Below are 8,474 nucleotides of genomic sequence, written 5' to 3' on the forward strand. Positions count from 1 at the left end.
ACTTTTCTACTTTTGTTAGTTTGATTAAAATACCTTCTTTATCATTTTAAGACATATTACATCATCACATGATGGTACAGCTGTGGTGTAGTCATAAACGTTTGCTCCAAGAGATGGCCTGGCCTGAAATGCTTCTCATCTTATGATTTTAACATGAGTTGGAATAACTGTTGTGAATTACCTCTCAACTGAAATCACATCATTATAGAGCAGAAGTTACATGCTCAACACTCACTCAGCATAGACATCTGCCTTAAAACCCTGTCTAAAAGATGCATTGAAAGTCTGAGAAGACATCAGAAATCTGGCATTTCAAATAGGTATTTATGACAATGCTCCTCCACTTTCTCTGGGCTTTCTGAATTCTAGTTTACCACTTCTCTTAAGTGTTTTGAGTGTTTATCATTTCTTTTCTTTCTGTTATTAGCTCTGAGGAGGGTAAAGAACATAAAATTTATTTACCCTTCCTCTGGGTGTTGTAGATCTTGAGGAAAGAGTCTCAATTTCTTTCAGCTTAGTCACAGTGGAGTGGCTATGAGAAATAAAGAATCCTGAAAATAAGATCTTCTCCATGGACACAGTGTCTGCTACACACAGAGTTAAATTATCTTGGATCACTGTGGTAATTCACATTTTTTTATTCCCGTTGGTAGTAAATCTTAATCAAAGCTCTTATGTCTTTGAGCCATCCATGGGTTTATCTGCCTGAATCCTGATGTCAAGAGGCTGCAAAGTATTGGAAGCAAAGGTATCAAGAAAAGAGAACTTTCAAGAGTTCAGTGGGATTTTGAATAAATATGAATCCCAACTCTCATGCACTAAGACATCCTATGGGGGTAAGGGCATACAATCTGATATTAAGTTTCTTATTTGTTTGTTTACTTACCCATTCAACAAATATTTATTTGGTGCTTACTATATGGTAGGTACTTTATGGGTACTGGATATACAGTGTTATCATGGAACTTATATTTTAGTGGGGGAGGACATTCAATAAAAATACATATATAAGTAGAAACTATGCTAATTTTTGTAGAGAAAAGTAAAATAGTGAAGAGAAATAGGAAGGACTGAGATGAAAGACTTAGTTGTTCAGCAGGAAAGGCCTTTTTGAGGTTAATATTAATAAAATATAGGATCAGAAGGGACCAAAATTTTTTTTTGGGGGGGGAGGAGAAGAGTATTGAGACATAAGGAACCACAGGACAGCTTTGCTTGGCTTAAGGCTTAAGTTTTCCTGGCATGGTTGCTCTACCAGAGTCAGCAATAAAATAATGACTAACAGAAACTTGACAAAGATTTTCATAGAAGATTTTCAGTTTTCTCCTTTTTAAATATGTAGAAGTATCTCAACATAACAAGATTGAATTTTAAAACAAGTATTATTGTGAAATGATGTAAACTTTAAAAAATATAAAGAGAACATGCCAAACATCCATAAACTCACCACCTCTATTTAAATTTAAACTTAAATTTTTGCCACGTTTTCCAATTCTTTTAAGGAAGTAAAGCATCTGTGAGAGTGATGACAACACTGACTCCATCTTTGGCCTTCAATCTTGTTGATATCCAAACAAAGACATCCCCGCTTTGGGTATACATGTTCTAGGCCCCCTGGAGGTTAATGTAAGACCAGAATGCAGAAAGTCTTCTTCTGATTTTCCCTAAAGGGACAACATAGCAGTCTCCATTGTGGCTAGCCAGCAGAAATGACTGGCATACAGATGGCCTCAGTGTAGATAACTACCTTGTGACCTCACCACCATGTCCCTCTCTCTATAGACACTGGGGATTAAGTTCTCACAGTGAAAAGGACAAAGTATCAGGGAGGGAACACTATTGAAAAGAGCTTCACATTTCTGGAAATTCAATTTTCTACACAGATAATCCACAAAGGCACAGATGTAACAAGGAGCAAAGACTCCTTGGTTGTCATACTCTCTGATGATAGGATGAGATGTAAACACATAACATAGATCCTTATCCAAAAAAAATGGTGCTCAGGCAGTAACAGTACAGAAAGCCACAGAGATCCCCAGGGAGAAATGACCAATGAGCACCTATGGGAGTTTACAGGAAGGGATTGAGGTGATCAGGAGTATGTAAACTTCTTCCAGTGAAGAGACCATGGAGAAATGAAAAATGATATACTTGGCCAGCAATATACAGAACCAGTGTATGCTGCCTTAACATGTGGTAGGTGAACAGAATGCAAAAGATGGCAGTCCCACTATTATCTCAGAATACAGCTACAGATCAGGAGACATATTCAGTTGGTATGAGAGCAGCAGAGGCCCAGCCCCTGGGAGCTTGAGCTATCTGGAAGGCGAAGACTTGATGATGAGAGTGAAGGGAAAGATAGGACAGTGACATCTGACATTCTGAAGGCTGGTAATAATGTGGAGAAAATGAAGTACATGGTAAATTGCTGCAGAAATAGCCATTAAGCCTGGGTAAATTGTTCCAAATAATACCAGTCCCAGCCATCAAACCAGTTACAGAAATTACAAAGCCCCTCTTCAGCCAGGAACTGGGTAGTCCAACAATTAATGTACAGATAAAATTTGTGGATGACATTTTAAAATCACAAGAGAGCCAAGAAACAGGTGAAGAAAGGTAACAGTGATTAATCACTGACTGGAGGAAATCTTCACAGGTATGTTCTGCTTCTCATAGGATAACCGCAGCAATCTCAACTAAGCCACCTTGACATCAATGGTTGGCAACCCAAATAAACAGTTCCACAGCATTCCTCAAAAAATCAGCTCTTTTGGAATAGAAGTTTTGAAAATATATTACTGATTAATTTTTAGCAGTAAAGTGCACTTAACTGAGTAATGTGAAATTAAATGATAAATAAAAGGCTTACAATGATTAAAATGAGTAAGAAAACAGTGGGGGAAAATTATGGATGAAGTAAAATGCTTCCCACAGACTCTTACATTTGTCTTCAAACATACAGGACCACTGACCCACAGAGGATAAGAAAATTGGATTGTCTAGCTTCCTTAGAGAACAACAGCCTAAAGAACCAATATAATAACACTTGCCAACTCAACTTTGGCTCTGTACTTTTCTTACATAATGCTTTTAAAGTCTTTTAACTGATTTTTTTTTTTAATCTAAAGTAGTGATATTACAAAAATTTAAATCTAATTGTCAAAAGACTACTTCAACCTAGCTGGGATTTCATATTTTTTTTCTTTTTTAAGATTTTATTTATTTATTTGACAGAGAGACCACAGTAGGCAGAGAGGCAGGCAGAGAGAGGGGGGAAGCAGACCCCTTCTGAGTAGAGAGCCTGATGTGGCGCTTGATCCCAGGACCCTGAGATCATGACCTGAGCGGAAGGGAGACACTTAACCTGCTGAGCCACCCAGTGCCCTGTATGTTCTTAATCTATGATCAGAATGTATGATGATTAATTCTTTTCTTAAAAATTTGGAATTGCCTTTCATTTGTTGCTATAATCAGACTTTAATGGGGTTTCTCAACTTTAATGTGCACATAAATTACTGGGGATCTTGTAAGAGTACAGATTCTGTTTCGACAGGACTGAAACTAAACTGGGTCTAAGATTCTGAATTTCCGACAATTTCTCAGGTGATACTGATGGTGTTAATGCGAAGATAACACTTTGACTAGCAAGGCCTTGGACCTCACTTGTACTATCCCAACCCCAGCCTTGTCTAGCTGAGAGCAAGTGAGATCAGGCCTGCAGACAATGGCAGAACTAGATGAGAGATTATAATCTTTTTAAAATAAATATTATCTCATCCCCTAAAGAAACTGAAATTTTTTTTCCCGAACAGTGGTTCTCTTGCAGGCAAGTTGTTAGATCTGCTCAGATGTAAATAGGTTATTCCTTATATGCTATAAGCTTGTCTTAAACACTTTGTAATATTTTTTTAATTAACATGTAACAAGAAATAGGCCTCTGAAAGTTAAGAACCACAAAACAATAAAGAAAGTAAACCCTTGGGCGCCTGGGTGGCTCAGTGGGTTAAGCCGCTGCCTTCGGCTCAGGTCATGATCTCAGGGTCCTGGGATCGAGTCCCGCATCGGGCTCTCTGCTCAGCAGGGAGCCTGCTTCCTCCTCTCTCTCTCTGCCTGCCTCTCTGCCTACTTGTAATCTCTCTCTGTCAAATAAATAAATAAAATCTTTAAAAAAAAAAAAGAAAGTAAACCCTTTTGTAGAAAAGCTCCGATTCCCATGTTAACATCTCATTCATAGCCTAATCGTAACCCAATTAAGAAAATTAAGATAAGTAGAAACAGCTGGAACAGAAGGCACTCGGAGTGAAGTGTACCCTCCGCACTCATTATTTGATGGAGATCATTACCCAACTCTACACACAGTGTGTGATATTTAATATGATTGGGCTAATTCATATCTGAAAAGAATAAGAGCACCTATGTAAAGAAATGAATCGACCTATTAGCTCTGATTCTTTAAACACTCCGCTATTTGATGTTTCAAGTGTAGCCGTGTGACACACCTTGGCTATGTTGTTAGTCTCCTTTCTATGTCCCCCCATGGCTTTTCCTCTTACCTTTTGGTCATGGTATTGTATTCACCCTGTGAGTGTTGCAACCAAAGAGGCACTGGCAACAACATTGAGACGTCCAGTGTTCAATTTTATGTGTAGTTAGTGTTAAAGACAGAATGAAAGCCTGGTTTGAATTTCACACCAGTAGTTACACACATACAGTCTTGCATTCAAGGGACTCTCACACCGAGGAAAAGTTTACATTGTTACAGCATGTTTTTTAAGAAAACAAGTTATGCATCACAAAAGGACATTTTTTTTCTTTTCTTTTTTTTTTTTTTTAATCTATGTGAGATGATGGAGGGTAGCTAAACCAATTGCGGTAGTCATTTCACAATTCGTGTAAATCAAACCATCATGTTGTAAACCTTAAACTTATACAATGATGTATGTCAATTATTTCTCAATAAAACTGAGGAGAAAGAGACCACAAATTATACTGTTAATAGTGACTTAAATTCTTCAAGTCTTATTTTCTTCATGTGCAAGAATAGGTAGTAACCATTATATCTCACAGAGCTGTTGAGAGGATTAAATGAAATAACTCATGTAAAACCCTTGGATTGTGCCTGGTCTGTGCAACTTCTCAGTAAATACTAGCTATCTTTATGTATGGGGATCCAGCACATGGATTATTATGATTCATGATCTCTCCTCAAGATCAGCGTCTAGACAAGTTAAATACAGTGTAATTTATAGATTTTCCTGTGTGTATATACATGGATATCTCACCATCCCAGCAGGCCCATCTACAATCACACTTTGGAGTTCATGTAAACAAGTAAAATAAATGACAGAAAAAAAATAATACTTCTGATATGTACATCAGCAATATGAATATAAGCTAAAATATTAATGAAGACATAGTTTCAAATTATCTTGGTATATTTCCATTTTAAATAAAAACTCAAAGATACTGGATTTTCTTGTCTGAGATCATGTGTAGTTGTTATCTATGGCTTCTGCATTTTGAGTGGATAGAGTAAGCAAAAATAATAATGCAATGGATTACACGTGATTTCTAAGGACTGCAAACTCCAGTTCCCCTCTACACACACACACACACACACACACACACACACACACACACACACTATACTATACCTTCAAATATACATTTATGGGAAATATGGCCATCTAAAAAGTGACCCAAGCAGTCTGATAAATTTGAACTTTGTCTACACAGTAATAACAGGACTCTTCAATTTGATCAAGATTGTAAAACAACTCATCAGTTTCATGAGAGGTAGGGTTCCTTCATGGAATTAGCCAGTGGTTCACTGAGCTCACTGATTAATTCAATCAGTTTATACCATCTGTTAACCCTGGAGAGAGAGTGGGCCCAGTTCAGCAGCTTCAAGCACTGCTCTGCTTTATACTGGAATAATATGTTGATGGGACAGCTATATTAGGATTGGTGTGGGTTCTCAGATTCTGTAAGAAAATGAGCTACTGGCTCTATTTTGCATTACCAAGAAAAAAAGGAACAACAACAACAACAAAAAAGATGTGCTTTCTGGTACATATGTAATGTGTTTTATCCACAGGATAAATGGGCTAAAATTCCATTTCTGATATAGCAATCTCAGATGGAGAAGAATAAAAATAATATATTCATGACTGTGACTAGATTTGCATTAACATAGCTAAAGGTAAAATTTTACCCCTTGTGTTTATACTTCTTGACAATCTGGCGCTTAATTTTGGGGGCATTTCTATTTCCAATATCCCCAGGCAATATGCATATATAGAAATGTTCAGCTACTTAAAAGTGACATGGAAGCAATTCTGCGTATCTTTCATGACTAATGGAAATACAAAAAAAAAAAAAAGCAGTTTCTAACTAGCTAAGCTTGACAAGCTTAGATTTATACTTCACAAGCCTGATTATTTATAGCCCATTTATTTCCATACTAACTATAGAACGATGAAATAGTCAATGAAGTTTGACTGTTATTTTGAAGATTTGTAACCAAATTACTTTGTATATTTTGTTTGAATTGTTTTTTCCCAATAAAGTTATTATTTTTTAAGAATCTAAGGAAAAATAATTGAACATGCATAGTATTAAGAAATAAATAAAGGTTCTTAAAGAACAAGAATAATTTCAAATAACATTAGTGAATTTTAAAATAACTGGTGCTTTTTAAGGGACCATTATGTAGCAATTAAATATACAAGTTAATCAGTACTGAGAGAATATAAGATTATTAGGGGAAAAATAAAAATACAAAGTCTCTGTGAAATAGCCATCCATACATCCAGTCCTGCAAAGGCTTTCCTGGGATCCCTGACTCCTCTCTGGGCTCCCTCTGCCCTGCCTCCCTAGCTCCCATCAGCAGTGTGTGGTCCTACCTCCAATTCAAATGCTCATCTGGAGAGCTGGAAACAAGTGTGGGGCTTGTGGGAGCACTGTGAACCTTGTGGAAGAGGTTCAGGGAGCTGGGAGGAGCTTCCACAGCTGCTGCTTTCTGTGCATGGATTGCAGGACAATTTTAGATGGCACAGTGGCAGTGGTGCATGATGAAGAGATCTACTTGCAAATCTTGCTGTAGAAAGAAGGATGGGCTGAAAGGCTATTGTTGCAGCCAGGGCACTGGTGCACTCAACATGGACAGTGAGGAGAGGCTGGGTATCAAACCCAAGTGTGTTCAAACTCACATGGCTATAACACACCCAAACGCTTCCAAATTGGCTCAGAAATACAGTGGTACTGAAAAGTGTCCCACATGTAGGGATTTTGAATATGCTTCTGAGGGGATAATTGGAGCTGGAAAACCCTAGTACAAAAACCATTTCCTAGGTGCCAACTGTGGGAAAGATCTTGACTCCACAACTCCAAGAAGATGAAATCTATTGTAAAGAATGCTATGCAAAAACTTTGGGCTCCAGGGATTGGTTATGGTTATGGAGCAGGAGTCCTTATTCATGCTCAGTAAAGATGTACCTCCAGAACTGAGATCATATGCAGAGAAACTCTACATAATCTAATAATATGAAGCTACTCTAAAATTCTATGAGCACATAAGTCCTATTACCCTGTCCATAGATACACTGACTGACTAGTAGAAAGAGAGCAGTGTATATTTTTGCTTTATTTATCAGTATTTTCAAGAGCCATTTTTTTAATTTTTAAAATTTTTATTATGCATTTATTTAACAGAGATCAAGAGAGATAGAGAGAGAGAGAGAATGCATAAGCAGTGGAAGAGGGAGAAGCAGAATCCACACTGAGCAGGGAATCCAATGCAGGGACTTGATCCCAGGACCCTGAGATCATGATGAGAGCCAAGGGCATATGATTAGCCAACTGAGCCACCCAAGCTCCCTTCTTTTACATTTTAAATAAAAGTTCAGCTTGAAAGTAAAAAGTATCCCTATGTAATATTTACTATTCAAATATAATATTTCAAAAACATTTATTTTTTAAATTTTTATTTTTCCTCAGCATCGTTGTGATATAATTGACATACACCATTGGGTTAAAGTGTATAATATGTTGACTTGATATAATTACATATTGTAAAATGATTATTAATATTAAAGAAATATGTTATAACTTCTATTCCATTAAAAGTTTCAATCTTATTCATTATTTTATATTGGGGCAGGATCCTATGTTTCACTAAAATGCTTAGCATCCATAAGTTTTATCTGGCTTAATTTTCCTGTCCACCTTTTTAAACACATGCAGGCCATAAAAGCTATCCAAAAAAATCTACAGATTTTCTGAGAGGTCAAAAGCTGAAATTGACGAGTCCTATAATTGTCAGGGGCTACAGGAAGGATTAGGGTAACTCGGAGAAGATTTCCAAGAAGCATATACTTTCTAGGAAAAGTAGAACTTGATTTTTTTCCCAATATATTCTTGATGTGTCTTTCATACCATATTCCATTGAAAATCACCAGCTCTGTTCATTCTCT

General features: G+C 36.9%; 1 pseudogene; it reads left to right on the top strand.

Annotated features, from left to right (window-relative positions):
* Positions 1–6,916: 6,916 nt before the first annotated feature.
* Positions 6,917–7,489, top strand: LOC122893929 (annotated as a pseudogene).
* Positions 7,490–8,474: the final 985 nt, after the last annotated feature.

This window comes from Neovison vison, chromosome 13 (genome assembly GCF_020171115.1).
Source record: "Neovison vison isolate M4711 chromosome 13, ASM_NN_V1, whole genome shotgun sequence".
NCBI classification, from domain to species: domain Eukaryota; kingdom Metazoa; phylum Chordata; class Mammalia; order Carnivora; family Mustelidae; genus Neogale; species Neogale vison.